General features: G+C 37.7%; 1 protein-coding gene across 2 annotated transcripts in view; it reads left to right on the top strand.

Annotated features, from left to right (window-relative positions):
• The first annotated feature begins 7679 nt into the window (after positions 1-7679).
• Positions 7680-21961, top strand: part of CCSER1 (coiled-coil serine rich protein 1) — a 1130224-nt gene continuing 1115942 nt past the window's right edge. Inside the window, exon 1 of one of the 2 annotated variants that reach the window (XM_031689979.2) lies at positions 7680-8105. The gene's annotated coding sequence lies outside the window, so the exon portion shown is untranslated. The remainder of the gene's footprint in view (positions 8106-21961) is intronic. The other variant, XM_072940467.1, reaches the window with a different exon arrangement.

The following is a 21961-nucleotide window of genomic DNA, read 5'->3' as shown; positions in this document are numbered from 1 at the left end:
GATTATGATTCACTTATCTAGGAATTCTTTCCAACTAGGACTACCAATGGAGTTACTTCATGATGAGTTTTGTTTTTCTTCCCTTTATTTTTATCCTTTTATATTATTGTTCAGTGTTTACTTCCTATGATTCAGCCTTGTGCCAGAAACACCTGATGACTAAAATCCCTTGTTATTTTTCAGAGATGTGATATTCTGTTGACTGGAGCTTTCATCCATAAACATGCCACAATATATGGAAAAGGAGAAAACTAATTAATTAATAACTGTTAATGAATCCAAAAGATAAAAATGGTGATCCAAAGTATCATATCTCATTTCCAACATCATTTAAAGCTCCAGGGCACAGTTGAATTTATTCTGGGGTTTCCTGTATCTTTTTACAGTCTTGACCTTTGCTATGGTTTGAATGTTTGTGCTCTCCCAAAACTCTTATGTCCCAATGCCCAATGTAATAGTATCAGGAGTTGGGGGATGCTAAGGTAATGAGGGTCGACCCTCACGAATGGGATTAGTGTTCTTGGAAAAGAGACCCCCACAAAAATCCCCCCTCCTTCCAGCATGGGAGGACACAGGTAGAAGGTACCAGCTCTGAATCAGAAAGAGGGCCCTCATCAGAGCATGATCATACTGGTGCCCTGATCTTGGACTCCCCAGTCTCCAGAACTATGAAAAATAAATTTTTGTGGTTTATAAGCCACCTAGTCTATGGTATTTTATAACAGCCGAACAGGCTAAGACAACCTGCTGAGCTGTTGCATCAAATCTCACCTCACTGCTTCCTCTGACTGAGTAGTACTTGGTTGAGTGGCCCCAGTGATGCCTCCAGCCTTCATTTTTAAAGTCAATTCAGTAACAGTTGTCAAACGACTGAGAATAGTTTGGAGGAAAGCAAAGGCTCTTGAAGGAATAATGAACAATAAGGTTTCTCCATTATATACACTTTTCAAGAAATGATAAAGAGAAGAAATCTTTAGTAATATGCACCACCCCTCGTCTCCCTCAAGGACCCATTACTGGGCACTGAAGAAGTAAGTAAATAAGTCATGAGCCCACCATTGGCTTATATTCTAATCGGAGAGTTTTCTCTGCTGGTAGAAGTTAAAGCTTTGAAGCATGTGAGTTCAAAGCTGCTGTTGCTGGCCTGGGGATGGAGGGAGCCACGCGTAAAAGAAACAGAGATGTCAGCTGTCTAACTGCAAGAAACTGAATTCTGCCAACAACCAGAAAGAGCAGGGAAGCTGATTTGTGCCCCGAGCCCCTAGATGAGCTGATTTCAGGCTTGTGACAATGAGCAGAGAACTAGCCACATCTTCCCAGAGTTCTGACCTACAAAACCATGTTCTAATAAATTGCTATTTATTTTAAGCCGCTATGTTTGCAGTAATTTTGTCTGCAGCAGTAAAAATTAATACAGCTTGTCTCTGCTTCACATGGCTGGCTGGAGTAGATAGACTTGGAGCTGGAGGATCTGCTACCAAAGTGGCTCACTTCCATGGCTGGCAAAGTGGTGCTGGTTGCATGTGAAGTCCGTCAGATAGTGCTGAGGGCTAAAGGCATCCGTTCCTCTCAGTGTGGGCTTTTGCATGGGTTGTGTGGGTTCTCTACAGCAGGTGATTAGTTCTGAGAGCAATAGTACCCAGAGAACAAGGATAAAGTAAAGAGCAATTTTATGACCTAGCCTAGGAAATTTTACAGCATCTTTTTCACTGTATTCTAGTAGTGGAGGCAGTCACAAAAGTCTGCTCAGGTCAAGCCGAAGGGACATAAACCTTACCACTCCATCACAACAGTTTCAACTTCTCATTATAAGAAGTGTATATAAATGAGAAGGGATATTTTATAACAGCTGTATTTGAAACACACAATTACATAGTGATATAATAACTCACTCCTTTCTCAATATGCATTTTGTTTTGTTAAAATGTTAACATTTGAAGGAAAGTTGTAAGTGATGACAGTACAAAGAAAAGCATTGTTGCACCCCAAAGATAAGTTAGGGGTGTGAATGTGTTTGGATGTATAATACATACATACACATAATAAGTCCCATAATGACAAATGTTTAGAACACAATGCTAGCTTTAACTTAAATTTCTAGAAAACATTCCAGATGTTGAAGATGGAGAGTGAAAAAAAAAAAAAAACAACAACTAAGATCTATTTGAATGTAAATGTGTTATTTTAGGTTTGGTTAATATGTTAACTTGAATTATGCTATCATTGATTTCTTGAACACTTATTCACTACGTAACAATTAATATATAGCAATATATAGCATTAGCCATAGTTACATTTGCATATTTTGGTTTGTATTTTATATAAATGCTCTGAAACCAGGAAAACTATTATTCACCAGATATAAAATTTAGACAACTTTTTCATTACAGAATTAAGTATCTTATTTAGTTTTTTTTCCAAGAAAGCAAATAAAATTCAATATCATTTTTATTTACAGAATATAATAGTAAGTAAAAATAAAGCAATACATTAGTCCTTAGCAGATCTAGACTGAATAGAAATATACAAATTATTCCTCTTCATCTTCTACATTTGGATGATTAAAAAAATAATTGAATCTCATTACTGTGTGAACCAGACATAAGGAAAACACAATTCAATTTATGATAGCATATGCATTTCTTACTGAAGTTAAAATTATGGTCAGCAATGTATAGATTTGGCAAAATAAAAATGACTTCCATGTTGTATGACTTCCTAAGTCTAGAATTTCACAATATAAGAGAAGCTTTATATAAATGACAAAGACTAGAAAATGCATTTTTCACATTTTAATTACAATTCACATGTCTGTATCTCCTGCTGTGATGTTTTGTTAAAAAGAGATCTCATTTGTGAAACTGCCAGTATAGAAACTGACAGATGGCAAGACCAGTTTCCAACCTGCTTAAGTACTGGTTTAATATGGTTTAGATTATTTTATTAGCCTTGTCTATTTTTGCTATATATCTAAATAGTACAAGAGTACTATTACAATTTTATTATAGTTCTTCTATTGTTATAACTAGATCTATTTATATGATTTATGCATAGATTTATTGTTAGTTTCAGATTTCAATCAGTATACTATTTTAGAGATGACTTAACTGATGATTTCTCTCAAAAATCTGTCCTGTTCTATTTATTTTAATGAAATGCCTACAAACACATAGATGCCTGGGGACAGTCATAGTAGAACAGCTCCAATGCCCAATGGAAAAGTCACTTTGATAAATGTGACTCAGGCATCAACAAATGAACCAATTTATTGGGTTAAATATTTTTTTTAATATTGCAACCAGAACAAAACAAGTATTCAAAGATGAAAATCACCTCATATGAAGGTGAGAAATCTTGAGATCATTTTCCATAAGACCTCATCAATCATATTTGGAAATAGATACAAAGATAAGGAAATTATAGAAAAGCAAAAGTTTCTACTGGTGAACCTGCTTATAAGGACTCCTTTGGTTTTATGTTGATAAATATCAATTTTAATACAGTTTGTCTCCCTTAAATGAGAGAGAGGTGTAAATTCAGAGAACATCAGTGTTGATGCCAGTTCTTTCCTTCTGCCACCTCAACTTTTTTGAGTTCTCTAGAGTTGAGTTCTCTAGATATTTTCCCCTGGAAACTGAGGATTTCCTCAGTTTCAGAGTAAGCGATGCCTCTCCACACCCTTTGCTTTCCATCCCATCGGCCCATCAAATGGTCTCAGAATTAGATCAGATTGTAAACCTGGAACATGGTAGCCCAGTGACAAGGGCAGTGGCTTACTTTCACCTTAATCGTCTTGCTACCGTGTCTGCCCCACAGGACAAATCCTTTGTGTCTGTGTAGTTCCCAGATCAAAGACAGCTCCTGCAGTGAGTATTTTGACCCAGTCATCTGGGCTTAGCTTCTGGCGAGGATTCCTCTCTGAAATCCTGGCAGTTGACCTGCCTGTCCTTTCAGTTTCCTCCACAGAGCAAGGGCAAGGATAGATCCTGCTGTTCTGCCACCAGGCAGAATTTCTGCTGCAAAAAGACAGTTTACCAAGGATAGTAGCCACTACCAGATTTCTGAAAAATAATTCTGTCTTAATTTTTCTTCTACTAGTGTCCTGTCTACCTGACAGCTTGCCCCAATTAAGAGAGTTTTCCATGTTAAAATAGAATTTTTTCCTGCACTCTGTGGACCCTGCACTGCAGTTGAATCTGTCCTCCCATCTTCTGTCCTACACTTTCTCATCAGTCCTTGGTCTTCAAACCAGTGCAGATTTCAGCCTTGATCTCCATAAAGGCTCCTGCTGCTCTAAGGTGCCCATAATGCCACCTTAACTTTATAACAGTTGTCACAAAAAGATATTTTCCCTTTTAGTAATATGGAAAAAATCCAGAATGTTAGTATCATATTCGTATTTTTTTCATTTCTTTTATACTATTCGGCTAAAGCAAAGGGGAGAATTGGTTCTTCATTTAACTTTCTTCATTATGATTGAATAATCATGACAGAGTATGCAGTAAATCAAAGGATGATAAAACAACTAGGACAGAAGAAAACACAACTTTTAAATTTGTTTTCTGATACTTCACCTACAAACGTTTTGCAAATGTTTTAAGGGTAATTCATTTTCTAAAATATCTTATGACTTTTATTATAGTAATAGGGTTGGAAAGAAAAATTATCTCCGTTCCTTCCCTAGACACTAATTTTACTTTTTAGGTACCACTACTGAAGAATTTCTAATTTGGCTCATCATTTCAGTGGGAATTCAGTGCACATAAGGGGCACATATGTAATTGGCAACCTAATTTTTCTGCTTTCATCAGATGGTACAATGCCAAATCTTCATTGAACTTGCCAGTTAAATGCACTTGGGAACCAAACAGCAGCAAGCATAAAAGATGAAAATGAACAAATTGGAAAGAGTCATTAACTTTCTGTTTTCCTATCACAACAAAAATTGTATCATGGAAAGTGTAGCAAAGTGGCAAATTCTACTTGAAACATTAAACAATCTTAAAAGAGACTAATTCATTTATTTAACTTCTAAAATGTAGCTCATTATAATTTATAAATGGGTTTTTAGTATAGGTTTAAAAAATACAAAATAGTTAAAATGAATCAACTTTTCAGAAATGTGTTTTAGGTTATTTATTTTCATATGTCTTACTGGTCTAGTGTATATGAATTCTGGGCTTCATTTGATGAGCAAAATTGTTATAAAATTAAGTGAGAAGTATTGGCTTTATTTAATACCTTAATGAATAAAGGCAATTGACAGATTTTCATGGTTCTCACTAATTATGGAATGCAATTGAGAGTGTGAAAATTACAATCAGTTGTGGTTACCAAAAATGCCCTTGAAATAATCTGGTCTAATATATAATTTTGAGGAATGTAACATAGAGTCATTATTAAATTATCATTAGTGATGACAATCAAATCAATAGGAACTGAGACAATAAAAGCACCAAACACTTGCCAAGTATGATTGAGCATCATCCTTAAAGGGAAAAAACTTTTTTCTTAAATGCTTATTTATAGTTCTTAAATAAACCACATATTTATTTGCTAAGTTCAAAAGTTCAGATCAGGAATAGCTCTTCTACAAAATTTACTTTTGCAGCAACAGCAGGATTCCTTTAGTCAGGACTTTTGGGAAAGCTTCCTAATTTTTTTCATCTTTAAATCTAAGTAGTTAGGACTTTTAAAATTCTTGCCTAACCCTAAAAAACCTGAACATTTTGTAAACAATTCTTGCGTTAGAAAAAGAAGGAGGGAGGTTGAAAGAAAAATGCCAAGGGATTGTAGATCAGCTTATTTCATAATTATCAAAAGCTCTAAAGAAACTATTAAAACTCTTAACTAAGCCAGGTATTCTGAATGGGAGGCAGTAGAGTAAGGCAGACAGGTTGAGTTGCAGCTGCATCATTTAATCTGTACGTGACCTGTGGTTAACTACGTGCCCTCTCCAAATCTGACTTTCCTGATGTATAAAACTGAAGAAATGATAAGCTTTTTCACCGGGCCCATACACATTAAATCTCAACATCTTTTGTTAGCATATCCCTTTAACAGTGCTTAATCAGAGGAACTATACTGTATGTGTATGTTATTGATATGTGTCTGCTGGTTCCAACTTTGCTCCCCTTTCTTCATTATAAGCTTAAGCCACTTTTAGTGGACTTTGTTGGATTCTAAACTGTTTGTATGAGACATGGAAGAATTAGGGGAAAGGAAAATCAATAGTAAAGGCAAAATAAATGGAGAATATGTAATGGGCCAGCATACACCAAAAACCTAAGGACATAGCAATGGTCACAGCTACTAATAAACAGATATAAAAACTAAGCTGTCAACCCTAGCCTCTTAGATAATTCTTAACTTTCTTTTGTTACATTTATAAAGAAAGTTTCCCACAGTTGTCACCTCAAAGCAGGGTTGCCCCTATACCAAAATACACATTGACCATTAATACTCATTCAAGAAGTACATCTTTCTTTTACACTCAATATATTCACAATTCATAAGTCAGATTGTTACCAGATTGTTTACAATGCTCTCTCTCACACACACACACAAGCATAAAAGCATAGGTTCTTGATTCCTGTAAGCTGTTTGCTAATACAGTAGTGCACCAGATCACAAAGATCCTATACTGTGGGCAGGAGGGCAGTTAAAGTGTAAGGGAGCTGATGGTAGGTGTACAAACTTGATATTGGGGATGCATTATCTATCTAGAAATGGTCCTACAAGCCACCAGAATTGGTTTAAAAAATGTTTCCAACACACACACAGAGTTAAATGCACTCCATCAGCTGTCTGGCCTGCTAAAGACATAAATACACAGGAGCGGAGATGAAGAAGCGGATGGATGGGAGAGTTCAGGACCCATGGCAAACCTAAAAGGAAATGAGGCAGTGCAATAGGAGAGAAGATCTAGGGAAAATAAATTAGGTAAACCGCAGCACCATGCATCAGAAGTCTTCTCCATCACTAAAATGGCAAAATTTCTCCAGAGGGCCATCAGTCAAATGATGTTAAAACGGTAGCTGGTTCTGTTTGTAATTCCCGTGTTGTTGAGGACCTTACGTGTAGGAACACAAGTTCCCCTTCAAGTCACAGTCCCAGTGCTTCTGTTATCTTACAGAAGAACTGACTGCTGTAAATATTTCCTGGGAGGTGTGATCTGCTTAGATAAAAGAAGCTAGGTTTCTTTCCTTGCGGCCTTTGAGGGAAAAGATGTGTCAGAATGTGAATAGCCTGGGTGAGAAGAAAAAGAGGAGAAAGGATCTCACAATTTCCTCCCTGGGAGGTAGAAGAGAATGAAGATAGCATCTGGTTGGGAGAGAAAAGATACGGTGCATTTTCAGTATTGCCTCGGTCCCTTTGCAAAGAAAGCTTCAGATTCCCCCTCTTTTTCAGTCTTGACCTGCCAGTGCACTTGGACTCGACATACATTTGAGGATGGGCCGAGAGGAAAGCCAAGTCAGAACGGTCGGTTACAGCTTCCCCTAAAAACGAAAACTCAGCTACGGGCCAGCCGTGGGTGTGCGCGCCTTAATGTATGAGTATGCGTGCGTGGTAACCCGCGGACGTAGTTGGCCGGGCGCCGCCCTCGAAACCACCCCCTCCCCAGCTTCACCCCTCCCCCCGGGCCCTTATAAAAGGCCGCGCTCGCCGCCGCCCCCCTCACAGTCTGGGAGCGCGGCCTGCCGAGGAGGTGACTCTAGTGTCCCCCACTCAGTCACACTCCGCGCACTCACACACTTGGAAGCGCCTCCCCACGTCCCTCCTCTGCCCTCCTCTTGCTCTGCTCTTCTCTCTCTCACCGCAAACAGTCGCCGACCGACTGCCAATCCGCGTCTCTCTCCACAACATGACTGACTGGGAAGCGGTGGCTCAGGCAGAGCAGCTCTGCTGGCGCAGGCAGGAGGAGCAGGAGGATTATTAAATAACGCAGCTCGACTCTGCAACTGGGAGTGGAGAGAAGGAGCCCAACAGCCGAGAAGGGGAGGGAGGGCAGAGGAGGGGGCCCAGGAAAGACACCCCCGTGCCCCGAAGACATAAATCCCCGAGTGCCCGGGAGGAGCCTTACCAAGCGGCGCGGAGCCCTCAAGGTAGTAACGCCCCCGGTGCCCCCGCGCCCTCAGGGTCGCGCTTCGCGTCGCCGCCGCACTGGGGCCGGCTCCCGGCGGACGCGGGAGGACCGCCAGGCAGGAGACCGCGCCTTGCCCGGGCCGCCCTGGAGCAGCCCCCGCCCAGGCCCGGGGCGCCGGCCGCCGGCCCGGCGTGCGCGGCGCGGAGACTTAGTCTCGCGGGCGGGGTGGGAGGGAGGCGGACGGGCTCGCTCGCCTTGGGCCCGCGACTCCGGGCGCGCTGCGTGGCCTTTTCCTCCGCGCTCCTGAGCACTCTGCTCCGAGCGTCCGTGGCGGCCACTTCAGGGCTCCGCGGAGCGCGGCGGGCCAAGGAGGCAAGAGTTGGCGCAGGCTGGGGGCCGCTCCCTTCCCTCGCCGTTCGTGTCCCGCAGGTAGGGGCGGCCGGGCAGCTGCGGCACCGCGGGCTGCGGGCACCGGGGCGGGGGCCGCGGCGGGGAGGGGTGGGGGGAGGGAGGGGGTGGGGGAGGGAGGGGGCGGGGAGCCCGGGGCTCCTGGTGGAGCCGCAGTGCCGGAGCCGGGACGGCATCTTGCCTCCGCCCGCTCGTCCTCTGGCGCTGGCTTCCTGGATTGGAGGCGAGAACCTCCCCAGCGGCGGCAGGAACAGCGGCGACTTCGTGTGGACAAATTGCTTTGTGGTGGCGCGTCAAGGGCTCCAAGGAGGGGGTGTGTGTGTGTGCGCGTGTGTGTGTGCGCGCTCGCGCGTGTGCGTGTTCACGCTCCTGACTAATCAATGTGTTGGTTCACCTGGAAAGAAAATCAGTCCTGAGCTGAAACCGCAGGTGTCCTCCCCCCACCTTTGGCTTGTGTCCCAGGGACTCGTACACGCAGTGCCATCAACGGGCAGGGGTGCGTGATGGGGTGACGGAGGGATTTGTGAATGGTGCTTCTCTGCGCGTGGAGGCTGAGCCTTGCTGATGTAAAGGAGGAGGTATCCAGAGTGAGAAGAAAGGCTATTTATGGCAAAGAGTTGTGAAATTTCTCGGGGTTTCCTTCCGTGTTTCCTGAGCTTCTCTCTCTCCCTCTCTCTCTTTTTTTTTTCTTCTTTCCTCTCTCTCCCCTCTTCTTTGCCAGAATTAGAAGCAGTTCTGCTTTTCTTCCCCCTCTTGTGGGACCTTGAATATGAGTGAAGGAAGTCAGAAAATCACTTGTCATTTTACAGATACAAGAAAAAGGCTTCTTAGAAGTTGCTCATCTCTTGCCCTTTAATGTTTTTATGTACTTAGTCTCTACTCTTACCTCTTCAGGCCATCAATAGTACCTACAAGACAGAAGGTACCTACTTGGTTTCAGCAGCTTTCATTTCTAATATTTTTACGGTTGAATACCTTCCTACTGATATGTAACACATATCCTTCATCTCTACCCCTAGAAAGGCTATTAAAAATAATGTGCACACATTTTACCGTAAAGTTGGGTTTATTAAAAGCTTTGGGGAAGAGAGGCAGACACCTGGATGAGTTTATATCGATTATTACTGATTAGAATTAGAACTAGCTATGAAGAAAAGATCTAAAATACTAGTAATCGAGGCTACAACGCAATCAGTTTGTTTTGCTTTCTGTTTCTATTTGCTTTATAACAGGCACACATTCCAAAGACATAACTTGAAGCATAAAGATGCCTTAGGACGCTTTATGTGCGTTAGCAAATTTATGTTCTTGAAAGTGGCAACCTGTGTTTTCATAGAACCAATGATGGGTTGTGCTCATTATTTTAAATTGGGATGTCACTAAGCGCCTGCCAAGCACAGTGTTTTTAAAACATTGAAATTTCATATTGCAACTACTAGTTCAGTAATTTCACAGAGACGAGAAGTAGATTGACCAACTGATTGTCAGAGTGATTTGTCTTCATTTGGTATTAAGGAGCTCCTTATTTTGATCAAAATATGCCAAATGTTTTTGTTTTTCTAGTGTGAAAGTAGCTTTCCTCAACAGTCCTGTTTATTTTGAAGACAAAACAGAGTTAAGAATTTGTTATTTTGATTTGGTTACGTTCTTATTGGTTTAAAATACATTTTTAACAGTGGAGCATGTGCAGTTATATATATTACATTAGAACTTGGCCTGAGGCCCCACTCTGAGGGTTGTTACCTTAATTTTCCTAAATCATTGGAATGTAGAAGTAATGGGAAAATTTTAAATGTACTTGATGAGCTGTATTATTGCAATCATTAAAAAGTAATATTTATGAATACTTTTTTCTTTGACATCAGAGAATGAGCAACTGTTTATTATTTTAATGATATATTTTATACTATAGAATGTTAATTTACATCAAACTTATGAAGTAGAAAATGAAAAATACTACATTTTGTTGATATTGAACACCTTACTCCATTTTATTACTCAGCATAGTATTCATAATAAAGGGCCTATTGTGGAGGAGCATAAGACTTCCTTGCTTCCTCCTGCCCTTCAGGGGCTTACTCTCCAGTTGGGGCCAATCTGATGTTCATGCTTGAACAGAGTTAACAACCCTTGACAATAAGAGATTGCATCTCTAATGAAGACTGCAGGAGTTCAGAGCATGACATTAACACTTCATACTGGATTATGTCTGAAAAGGCTTCCAGGGTAGGTAAGACTTGCTTGGTCTTGATCTTGAGGGATGAATAGGATTAGTGGTTTGTGGGTGAGAATATAAGGTATAAGATGCAAATCTCGTGAATTTGTAGAAAAGAACAAAAGGTCTAAGGAAAGATAAGTTTGTTTTGAAATAGATTTTGATATTGCAAAGTGGTTGAATTTGCTGTGCAAAATTCAGAGTGAGTCAGGTTCTGTGTACAGCATTCTGTACACTGTATTCTTGGAGTTAGGTGTCAATATTTCTGTACCTGAGAAGACAGATCATTGATTTTATCTTGCCTTTTAATGAAAAATATGCTCGATATATATTTATAGAGAATACTTACTCTAAATATTTAAATATACCACATCACACTAAAGTGTTGAATTTCATGTTAATACCAAGGTGGCATCACATGAAATGAGGTGTTTAGGGTACATCCTTAACTAACCTTTATTAGATTTGCTCTAAAGGAAAAAGTATGAGATAGTGTTAAAAAAAAAAAAACCCAAAACTGTATTAATAGTGAGCAGTCATTGAATGCTTAATATTTTATTCATATGAAATGTATAACTCATTAACATATTTTCTATATTTTTAAAGTTATTAGAATGCATCTGCATTATAGTTAATCTATCCTTACATTATTTTCCATGAATATACAGCTATGATGTGGGGCTTGTGAACAATTTTAGAATTTTAACAACAGTTTTAAAGATGTTGTAACTATCTTTTGATATATAGATTGTATTACTAATAGCATGCTTTATCTCTATAAACATTTTGAACTTAGTTATTTCTTCTTTGTATATATATTTGTTTTTATATAAGCACAAAACTTTAAAATGCATTTCCCTATTTTAAGAACATAAGGGGAAAGATCTGACTTGACATTGAGATCCCCTATTCAATATGACACCCCAAAAGTATGTTATGGTGACAGTAAGGAAATAGTACAAATATTAGATATGACTTTCAATAAATAACAGAATAGAATTACTTTCAGATTAGCTGAATTAAAAGACTTTCATATATATTTTGTTGATGGTGAATAGATAAGAGTTATTACAGAAGTGAAAAGCCTATTAAATCATCAGTTTCATATTCATGCAGGAATGGAATGATTTCCAATGCAGTCAAGGTACAGACCAGCATATCTGTTAATTGGTCTCTTTTGAGTTTGGCTTTGCACTATATGTCACAGGTGTATCACTTTGATAATGTAATCTCTCCTTCTGTATGACTGACAGCTTCTGCATGATTTCCCTACTGGATAGTGACAAAATCTGTTTGCTTTATATTGAGGGCATATGCTTCTATCAGCAATATTATCTTCACTGTGCAAGAGTGACAGTTAACAATAAAACATGAAGTCTGGGGTGGGAGAAGCACTAAGAAAAGATGAAGAGATTGATGACAATAACAAAAGAAACATACTTCAACATGTAGCTTAAACTAAATATAACATAAAACTGTAAAGCTGACCAGTCTAAACTGCAGTTGATACAACTATCATTTCTTGCTTTAAAATGACTATATTTCAGTTTAAACTGTCTTTATGTGGGCTAAACAAAATGGCAAAAAGAAAAAAAAAACAGTGGTTGAAAATGTTTACTAGGGTCTATGGTATGATATTACAATTTAAAAAAATTTCTGCTTAGAACTTTTGACAGATAAAGTTTGTTTGGCAAAATTTCTGGCCTGATACCTAGAATAACTTAAAATGTCATTTTTGGTTTTGCATTTTTTATGCTATATTTACAATTTTAACTAAACTTATTAAAATTTTTGAACACTGTAACATTTTGATACTAAATAAAATCTAAAGGTCATTTATAAGGAAACATTTTATTATTTAATGGCAAATTCTTAACCTAGGGCAGTAGTTCTCAAAATGTGGTTCCCTGGGCAAAAGCACCAGTGAACTTGTTAAAATGCAATCCCGTTGAATGATTGAATCAGAAACTTTGGTGGAGTCCTCTATGTGATTCTTATGCACCCTAAAGTAGGAGAACCACTGATGAAGGCAGTGTCTTCCACCTATTTTGTACCTAAATACTTTCTTCAACTGGTAGCTTTAACTATTTAGACCTGGAAAATACTATACTCACCAAGAGAACATTTTCATCTTAATTGAATTAAAAAATGAGTCTAATTCCTAAGCACATATTTGCTGTTGACTGGAGAAGCAATCTCTATGTATAGAATTTAACTGAACGGTAATGACCTCCGGCTGACCTTACTGGTAGTCATTTACAGAACAAAAAATATGCACAGTGTACAAGGATTGATTATTTTTTGTTTAGTTTTCTTGACTTTTATGTGATATTTTTGGTTTTGGCATTTATTATCATCTTCTCTATAAGATTAGAGTTCTGTTAGCACACAACTATAACTTCACAAGTGTGGAATGTTCTCCCAAAGTCTTATTACTGAAATAAATTTTAGACCACATCTCTACATCTTTCAGGATTAAAGATAATGTGTTCCAATCCTGTATCTCTCTTAGTAACCCTTCCCTCTCCTTCTTATCCTCCCTCCCTACCCTTCTTGTCCCATCTTCCTCCTTTCAGGTATGAGCTCAGTTGACCTTCCTTGGCCTCCTTTGCTACATCAGTTTCTCTCTGATACATTGTTTTAGTTCTCTGTTCCTCTACTTTGTGGTAGTCATTGCAATTTTAATTATATGTGTGTTTGTGTGATTGGTTCAGTATTGTATCATTAGGTATTAACAGTGGCAAAAACAAATAAATATTTGTTGAATAAGTGTATACCTTCATTCTAAGGGTATATTATGTTCCAAAGACTGACACTTTAAAAAATATTTTAAAGGAGTCCTGGAATATATGTAAATATAGGTATTGTTTTTCTTTCTATTTTGCAAGTGATGAGATGTTTATTAACAACAACAGCAATGGCTATAATGTGCTAAACACGACTTCCATGATAAGCACTTAAATAGGTTATGCCATGCAGTTTTCCTAATACTATAAAGTTTTGTGCGTATTTTAGAGGTGAGGAAACTGAGGTTCTGTTCTGTGATCTGCCAAGCTACCTACACCAAACTTTGATTTTTTTTTATTACAATGATGAATAAATTATGAAACCAGTAGACAGAAAATGTGGAGTGTATTTTCTCCTTATTCTGATTTAACTCAGAGCCCAGCAGTATCTGTGCATTACTCACCCTGTTGCCATTATCTTCAGAGATGCCATTATTGTGTCTTGGGTGATTGGAACAAGTGATGGAGGACTTGCAAGGCTGAGGCTCCCATCTTCTTATTGCTCTTTTCAGTACGGAAGTTGTTTATCCCCAGTGCCACTCAGTCACAATTCTTTTACCCCAACTGGTTAGACTCTCCAAACTTGTTAGTGGAAATTTAAGATGTAACTAAGTGTAATTTTCAGAATGAGTACCTTAATGCAGAGAATGCTCAAACATTAGATAGTCTCCATATTTGGAGATATGCAGCTTATCTTCTGGAATACTTCACACACAGCTTTGAGTACCATACTCAAGCAAAGTTGACCTTAGGTGCCGTCTGTTAATTCATTTTGACTCCCATGAGAAGAAAAAAATATTACATGCTCGTATCAGTTTAGTTTCTTTTGGCTTTTAATCTTTAACTTATTTATTTAAATATGTGTTTAACCAATATTCAAATGTCTGCAGCAAAGGAAATTTTTAAAGGCTGGCTCTATGGACGTCCATCAACTATCGGACAATCAGAGTTAAATCTGGTTATTCTGAAGCCCTCTACTAGACTAGCTGGGCAAAATTTTATTTTCATAATTTGTTTAAATCAGTCAGTAACATGAATAAAAGTAGATGCAAGTTATCAACAAGAAAAAAAAATAATTGGTTGTTTCACTGAGTACATTACTTATGGCCTACTTTGTAGCTTTTTGTGAGAATCTGTTTTGACTGTCACTGGAATCATTTAATCTTTAACTGGAGCCTCAGTCATACTCCTGATTTAGGACCAATTCTTCTATGTAGTGGTAAGATGGACTGGCTTCTAGTCTCAACACTTTGGGACTTAACATCAAGCCACCCATGATGTCCAGCTCTTATATGATAACTTATTTATAGTAATGCTTTTTTCTCATAACTGAAACTGATTTCTCACCAAATATTTTCCCCTGCATCTTAATAACTTAATATCACCATTTCTTATAGCATTTGAGTGAGATCTTTCTTTTTACAGAGCCTTCTTTATTTCTTTAAGGACTGGGCTCCTACCTCTGAAACCACATCATTTCCTGACCTTTTTATCTGCCAGCAGACTCACCACCCCCACCGTAGTAACCACTTTCCTGGATGTCTAAACGTTGCCAGCTTTTAGAGATATGCTTCATTTGCAGTACTCACTCTTGGACCTCCATAATGCCAACCACTTTTGGCATATTGCCCCACTGTCAGGTATGCAGGCTGGTTGGACTTCTTGGAAATATTTACAGCTAGGTCTGTATATTGCTTTCCAGACTACAAAGCAGGTCTAGTTCCAGGTTCTAACCATCATTAGACTGCCTCATTTTGCTGCATGTCATCTTCCCTTATCTGGCTGTTTCCTGCTATAGAGGTACCTCATTTATCACCACTGACAACAAACATTTTGTAAATGCTTCTTATGTATAAGTCAGTCTGTTTCAAAAAGAATGCACCACATATGGTTCCTGAACAAATTATCCACATAAGTAGAATACATACTCTTCCATATCTTTTTTGGTGACTAAATGTGATATATGTACACAAATAATGGGCAGAATGTGCATATGAATTCTTTAGGGTTTGCCTGTTTCTCTTATTCAGTTGTTTATTTCTCACAATTACAATTGTTTATTTCAAGATGACCTGGCTCTTCTCCTTTCTCCTTTATGACCTTATTTGAATGTGTTAAAGAAACATACTCCGGACTGTGTGATACTTTCTCTAAGTTTCATTAATGAAACCTAGGGATATTTCTGTGTTCAGGAAGTGTTTGTTAAGCCAGGTATACTGCCTTAATTCAACTTTTCTGGGAGTTTTAGTGATATGCTTTCCTTATCAACCAAATTCAGACTAGCATGTCATATTTCTTATGTACCTGTTCACTGCAGTTACTTCTTCCCTGAAAAGTTTAATACCATGATTCTGTTAATGAGTTGTTGTATGTGTGGCTTTTTTTGGTTTTTGTTTGTTTGATTTTGGCAATAGCAGCAAATGATACGTCACTAACCTATATTAGGTTTATAAATAAAACCATACAAGTGTATATGAATAAAGACATGGCAGAAATAAATGCAGATATAGGCTTTAACATTCTAGGCACTTCTTCAACTATTTTTATTTGTTCGATTGTTTTTTTTTTGTAGATATACAAATTACCAGTGCATTAAGTCTGAATATATGAAATGTGTTTAGTGACTGCGCCTTTCTAATACAGTATTCTTTAAGACATTCAGGAAAAGCTTTAAAGGGGAAAACACATTAGATGAGATGATTAAGAAAAGGAAAAACATACCTCTAAACCAAACTCAAATTCAGTATTAGAAATGCAGACTAAATAACTTACTTCAGGTAAAGTTTCAAAATATCTTATTGGTAACAAAACCAATGAGTCTATGTGTCAGGGTTCCTGAATTTTCAAAGGAATGCTAACTACAGGCAGATAGCTCAAGAATAGTTTGATTTTGTTTTTGATTTTTAATACTATATTCATGTGCAAACAGACCCAAGAAAACCAGAAATATTCATTAATAAATGAGTTACTGAAAAGTTAGAATGTACCTCCTATAGCAATAATTTTAAAAATCAAGTGTAGATTACTAAATTGGGCCATCAGAGTCACTACAAATTTGTACACAGCAAGCATATAAACTTATAACAACATTATGGCTAAAATTAACTTTGAGGGGTATTGGCAGGTATCTTCTTCATCAATACCAGTTCAGCTTTTGAAAGGATGAGGGACTCTGCAGTGGGAGGGTCTAAGTTGATCAGAGGGAGAGGAAGCATCTTGGGGTGGGGAGAATCATGGGGCTCCTGAGTCCAAAACACTGCAGTGCTCACTGTCTAGTGAGGAGTAAGAAGGAATGCCTCCCAGGATATTTCTGAGGAGAGTCAGGTTCATTGAATGATGATACAGAAAATGCATAGCCCCAGAGGTCTAATGCAGGAAGTGATCGGATGAGGTATTTTAAAAGCCAAAGCATTTTAATTTGAAGGTAGGATAGATTGGTAAATTTGAAGTTTTGGAGATCCTTCAGTCCCTCTTTCAACCTGCTAGACCTCAGTCTCTCCAGTCACCTTTGATGCAAGGGAGCTATCCAGGGTACTAGGCTCTTGTCAAAGTTCTCTTGTAAAACTGTGCAAAATATTTTGTTGTTTTTGTTTTTGCTATTCATAGAGCCTGCCATTACAGATGCTGCGTCATTCACTTGGAATGACTGAAACTTCCACGATTTGGTTTATTCAGTGGGTCCTTCAAGGCTCAATTCAAATGTATATTCAAGGAGGACTACCTCAGTCCCATGCAAGAAGCCTATTTTGAGTTCCAGTAACAGCCTGTGTATATCACTGTGAAATCTCCCTTTAATGCATCATAATTCACTGCTTGCTTGTGCTTCATGCCCACTAGAATGTGAACTCTATGAGGGCAGTAATTTTGTGTTTTATTCTCTTTTTCAAGCTGCTTGTCTAAATCAGTGATGTGAAGATCCTCAGTAATTGATAAATGAATGAATACTGCTTAAGAGTGACTTGAATATTGCCCATCCTTCTGTGAACTACTCCAAGTGCTAGCCACTGTCCTGAATCACATCTAGGCTCAATTTGAATATTGCCCTCCATGGGTTTTTCATGGACTGAAACTTTGTTCTTAACATTGAACCAAGTATCCTAAAACGTCTAAAAGTCTTCAAAAAATGAAAGGATTGGAGTATCTCTAGAAACTATAGTATATATACCATGGGAATTAGGGGATCAGCAGAATTTAAGGAAGCAACAATATAGGCCGATATGAAGGATGGGGGTCAAAGGAGAGTCTGGTCTGTCACTTCCTCAAACAAGAATCCCAGCCATCCACACCACACTCATTCTCTGAGGCCTCTGGAATTGGAAATCTCCTCTCAGTTCCCACAGCCCAGATTCATATTTTGAAATGCCTGCAAATTGGAGGCTGTGTAAGGCTGGCAGAATTCTTTAACTGAATAAACAAATGTTACTAGGTCCTGTATATATATATATATATTGGTTAATGAAACATACGGTTTCTCTCCTCCCTGAAGCTTATCATTTAGTTCCCAATTGCAGTGTCCATATTATTCATGGTCCTTGGCCAGACTGGAACTTGGTAGATCTCTTTTCTCTGTCTTCTTATAGCCATATTAGTGACTTCTGAACTGCCATAAAAGCAAGTGTGCTTGTTTTCAGTTCTCCACACCCATACACATCACTACTCTGAATGTTCAGTGTGATTATAAGTGACTACATCGTTACAGAAAAACTCTTTTATTTACACATAAGGCATCCTGTCACTGGTGTGGTATTGACTTAATGGTCACTTTTGCATGATGTTGGTGAGTTGTGTACCTGTCTATATCTTCCCTTATAGGACAGTTCAAGAATAGTTTAGGTACCACAGTTTTTCTTTTGGTCAGAAATTCCCTGTATTTCAAGTGCAAGAACCATAGGAAATGGTTGTGTGGCCTTTTCATGGGGGATATTTTACTTTATAATTCTGCCTTTCATGTTTTTGAAATATACATACTATCTATTTTGTATGTCATGCTGTTTCTCTTTCCTGTTTTTATTTTTTTCTTCCACTTATTGCCAGCAGGAGTGTTTCAATTATGAAGCATAGATGGAAAAACTATATTAGTTATTTTTAACTCTTGGGGACCTAGTTATATAACTTAAAGAAATAATATGGATTAAAAATAGATGTAAAAGAAAGAATTTTTAATGTGTTAAAAGATGAATAAAGCAAACATTTTCTGAAACCATCTTAAATAAACTCATAGTTTGGAAAACTAATAATTTCTTTGCTAAAGATTTAGAATTATACCAGATAATGTGACTATCATTAATTTTATGGATTAGAAACCACTAGAGTCATTTTCTACTAAAACTAGAGATGAAACACTCCCTATAAAAACTAGAGTTTAGTCCATCTAAAAGAAAAGTTGCCTTAAAACTGTTTTGAGGGTTCCTATGATGTGTGTCACAATTTAGGTATTTTATAACATAACTGTTAGGAGAAAGAGGTGAATTTTAGCAATCATGTGAATCATTTGTGTTGTGTAAGCATAGCCCTAGGACTCCTCAACATTTGGTCAAGCCTAGGACTCCTTAGGGACCAAAAGTGATGATTGCCTCCGATTTAGAGTGTGGTCGTGAAAAGATGGGGGCCTGCTGTGATTACATTTTTTCTCAACAGAAGAAGGTAATGCAGTTTACACCCCCATCAAAACCAATTTAAGTGCCTATACAAATATTACTGAATTAAATGTTTTTACTAGAATATTTGAAATTAGTCAAAACTTGGATCAATCTTGTTATATATGTACATATAAAAACATACATATGTATGTAGTAATGTAATTTTTTATAATGGGATCTATCTTATAAAAATTTCTTCTAATAATATAGGTAGTTTTAGTTTTTTTTTTTTGAGGGGCAGAGGTGAATCAGTCAGTGACCTCCCGAAAAACAACCAATTGTATTTGTATCCATGTGATCTATCTGCAAGAAGATTCATTTTAAGGAACTAGCTCATGTGATTGTAGAGGCTGGCAAATCTGAAGTCCATAGGGCAGGCCAGCAGGCTGGAAACTCAGGTAGGATTCCTTCTTTTCCAAGAAATTTCAGTTTTGCTCTTAGGCCTTCCACTGATTCCATGAAACCCACTCACATTATTTAAATCAAATGATATAGACAATAATCATATCTACAAAATACTTTTCACAGCCACATCTAGACTAATGCTTGACCAAACAATTGGGCCTGCAGCTAAGCTAGCCAGAGTGTCACATACAATTTAACCGTCGCAGAGGCTGAGGGATAGTAGGTTAACCAGCCCTTTCTTGTTTACATGATAAGTTTACTTATACATGTTTTTGCTTTGGTCAGAGACACTTTAGCATCGGTCATTTATTCCTATTTGTAGGCATGGGTCATTCATTTGTTCCTTACACATTTTGTAATCATTTATTAAGCATGCACTGTGTACAAGAGACAATGCTGGGCAATTGAATAATTTTAAAAAGTGAATGACAGAGGCTAAATCAGATTCTAAGTGTGTTAATTTTAGTGGAAGAGCCACAAGTATAATAGATGGCTGCATGATAAGTAAATATGCAGAGCAGAAATGTGCATTTTTCAATCTTGTCAATTAAATGTCATTTCCCCCATGAGCAATAAAAAAATCATGTCAAAGGTTAATATGCCAAGTTACTATGCTTATTAGTTTAAGGATGACTCATATGTAAAATTGGATTATGAAAGTATGCTTGCCCACTGAAGGTCAACCTCATTTAGACAATGTTGGCCATGCATACATTCATTTTAGCACATTAAGAGATTTGTATTTGTATTCAACCTATGCAAAGGTGATTCAATATATACTCAAATAGGTCTGACAAGTGGGCTGTCATGTTTTATTGATAATCTTATACTTTCTATAGCATAGAGCAATAAACATTTTCTTTACTGCATCCAAATGAGTGTTTTCTCATAGCAGTTTCTCCTTCTAAAAACTGTATTTTATTTCTATTTTATTATTCAATGAATATGAACTTGTCTGCCTGACTTTTGAGGCCCTCTGTAAACTCACCACACCTTGCTAGTTCAACCATAGATCTTCCACTTTGTTAAGGCCATGTAACTTAGAGCACTCTCTCACGCACAGTATGTGCATTTCATGCTTTCTGTTTATGCAGATCTTTGCTGTCATTAACAGTCCTGACTCCATGAAACCTTCCATGACAACTTTAACCCGCCTGGGGAGTTTCCTTTGCTGCACTGTGAGTTGCAAGCAATACCTAGTTGGCACTAGACAATTAAGTACAGTCTGTTCTGGTACAGTGCATTTGTACCAGAATTTGTAGTGTGAATTAGCTCCTACAAGACTGGTAAATAGGAGAATTATGTTAGTAAAATGCAGAAGTTGGGTCATGTATGATTTTCCCTCAGCATATTAATATTTAGCTTTACCAAGTAATTAGAGCTGCAAGCAAAGTATACTAAGGCAGGCAAATACAAAATACAATAGAGAGATACTCTTTTCATCAATCTACTTTCTCCTTTTTTTTTTAAAAGGAAAAAGCTTATGTATATGTATGTATATTTCCTGTATTATTTATTTTTTGATAAGAAATTCTACATGTCCTTTTAGGCATACAGGGTAAAAATTATTTTGGTTTTATGTAAAACTTTTTGTTGTAAGGGCATAGATTTTGAGTGTTTCTGCAAAACCCTATTTTTGAGAGTTGTAAACTCATATTTATTGTCCAGTTTTTCAGAATGAAAGAACACATATTGCAACAGCAGGAATTGAGGACGTTTAGTTCAAATAATTTAATATTTATTGAACATCAACTCTGTGCTAATGTTGGGTGTATGAAAAATGAACAAGATTTACTTTTGAGTACACAGGAGACTAAGTCAAAATTGTGTGTGACGGTGGTTCTATTGCTTACTTGGATCAGTGGATCAGGAGGAAGAGAGACAATAAGAAGTAACTGTGACCTTTGTGCGTGTTCCTCTCTCTGCCTGGAATGCTCTCTTATTCAAACTTTATTTAGCCATTTTCTTCCCAAGCTTTATCTCTCCACTCAAGCATCATTTCTTTTTACTATTTTAGTCTCACACAGCACCATGGACCTTTCTTTTGTAAGACTTAAGGTAGTTGTTATTTTACAATTATTCATGAGATTATTTGGATAATATTTTTCTTTTTCTTAGACTGCTCCATGAGAACAGAGACTGTGTATATTTATTCCCATCTTTGTATTCTTATTTTCTAGCAAGCTTGAAAACATACACAAACATGCACACATACATAGCAGGTATTAATATATATATAAGAAGTGTAATACATATTATATATAGAAGTAATTCATTCACCGAGTTTTATTTGCATGAATGGATAAATAGATAAGTGAATTTTTCTTTCTTTTCTGTATTTTTTAACAACTGAACTTAGATATGCTTCCTAGAATGAGTCAGTTGTTTTTTCTATTTGTATCACTTTTATCACCACATTTCC

This window comes from Vicugna pacos, chromosome 2 (assembly GCF_048564905.1).
Source record: "Vicugna pacos chromosome 2, VicPac4, whole genome shotgun sequence".
Taxonomy (NCBI): domain Eukaryota; kingdom Metazoa; phylum Chordata; class Mammalia; order Artiodactyla; family Camelidae; genus Vicugna; species Vicugna pacos.
The sequence above is the reverse complement of the archived record's forward strand: the minus strand, read 5'-3'. Positions and strand labels throughout refer to the sequence as shown.